This window comes from Mus pahari, chromosome 15 (genome assembly GCF_900095145.1).
Source record: "Mus pahari chromosome 15, PAHARI_EIJ_v1.1, whole genome shotgun sequence".
In the NCBI taxonomy this organism is placed as follows: Eukaryota; Metazoa; Chordata; class Mammalia; order Rodentia; family Muridae; genus Mus; species Mus pahari.
In genome coordinates this window covers 76,732,205-76,734,284 of record NC_034604.1, presented here as the reverse complement: position 1 = coordinate 76,734,284, position 2,080 = coordinate 76,732,205, and positions in this window count along the sequence as shown.

Here is a 2,080-nt window from a genome sequence, read left to right as displayed (position 1 = left end):
ACTGAAGGTTTATATTCCTGCACAAAACATCATGACCAAGAAGCAAGTTGGGGAGGAAAATATTTATTCAGCTTATACTTCTACATTGCTGTTCATCACCAAAGTTAGTCAGGACAGGAACTCACATAGGGCAGGAACCTGAAGGCAGGAACCTGATGCAGAGGCCATGGAGGGATGCTGCTTACTGGCTTGCTTCTCTTGGCTTGCTCAGCTTGCTTTCTTATAGAAGCCAGTGCTACCAGCCCAGGGACAGCACCACCCACAATGGGCCCTCCTACCCTTGATAACCAATTGAGAAAAATGTCTTACAGCTGGATCTCATGGAGGGATTTCCTCAAGGGAGGCTCCTTTCTTTGTGATAACTCCAGCTCGTGTCAAGTTGATACACACAAACCAGTCAGTGCAGAAACGGGCCGAGGAAGCCCTGTGAAGGAGTCTGATATCCAGCAGACACGGACTAGGGAAGGCTCATTCGAGCTGCTGACTGGAGCTCTGATGAGGCTTCCTCCCCAGGCTGAGCTCATCTTGGCTGGGCTTCCAGTTTTGCTTTCCCACTGCAGGCATGGTTTACCATCTAGCTGCATCGACTCTTGCTATGTTTGCTGTTCTCTTTCTTCACTGTCATAGATTTTGGGGTTAGCCCATCCCCACACAGGAGGTCTTAGGGGATACCTAGGGTCTGTAATGAGGTAGCCAACCCCACTTCTGGAATCAGTTATTTCAGTGAGCTCAAACAGCGTATGGCAATCTACCAATATAATTAATATTACACTATACCATCCACACTCGTCAGTAGTCCACAGGGATTCCAACTTCTCCTTATCTTCATGAACTCCTGCAAATGTTCATCGCTTTTGTTCATGGCTATACAAGTGGGTAGGAGGCATAGCTCACGGTGGCTGTGCTTTGCCTTCCCTGAGGATTGATGATGTTGGCCATGATTTCATGCATCACTGATCATTACATCTTCTCTCAGGAAATGTTTGCTCATGTCTTCTATCTAAGATCCACCTCCAGGTCCATTGTGTACAAACACTCTCTACAATTTTTCTTCTAAGAGTTCTGTAGTTTTAACTCTGATGTCTATGTGTGTGGCTCACCTTGAGTTAATTTTTATATTATGTATGGCAAAGGTTAATTTCTTCTAGACAGCACATGGCCTCCTACTGGTCTTATACCACACACGGAAGGGAGTGACTTATTCTCTTTGTGTGGGGTTGGAAATCACTGTCAAAGTCTTTTGGGAATTGCACGAAACTTTACTCAAGTTCACTGATCAATATATCTGTCCCCATAGTAGTGCTGCACTAGATCTCTGCAGAAAATTTGGAATAAAAAAGGGAGAACATTCCAACTTTGTCTTGATTGTTAAAATTAGCAAACATTCCCTGACCCTGGACTTATTGACATCTCTTAGATAGCTTCTAAAATTCAACTTCAAGAGTATTTTTTTTCAGCTAAGCTATAATTTATTATTCAATAGTTTTAAAGAAAACCATTTATCTATTTCCATTCAGGTTTAACAGTTCAATATAATAAAATAGTAGTTGAGACAGTTTAAAATGTAGAAAATTGAAATTTTATGCTTGTCTCTGAAAACTCATGGCTATGTAAGAAGCAGAGTCCCCTTACCTTCCTGAAGTCTAATAATCTAACTTTCATGTGCCTCACCTTTCCCCTCCCCAGTCACCAGGGTAGATGGCAGCCTGAGAAGGATGTTGTGACAGTTAGTGAAATGGAATCCCCAAAATGCTTGCATGAAAGAAAACTGTCGTCTGTATTCAAGTAAAAGCTCTGGGACAACTCCTGAATAGGTCCCACACGGGATCCAGATCACTCCATGGAGTTTATCAAACGGTGCCTAGCCCCGTCTCTGGAAATTCTGAGATTATCTGAAAACTGAGAAAAGCACCTTCCTTGTCAGTTGTTCATTACAACGCAGCTCACCATGGCCGAGAATGGGAGGAAACTCTGAACTGTCCATCAGTAGATGGATGGATAAAGACTGTGGTATGTATATGGCACCAGGTGCCATTCACACACACACACACACACACACACACACACACACACACACACA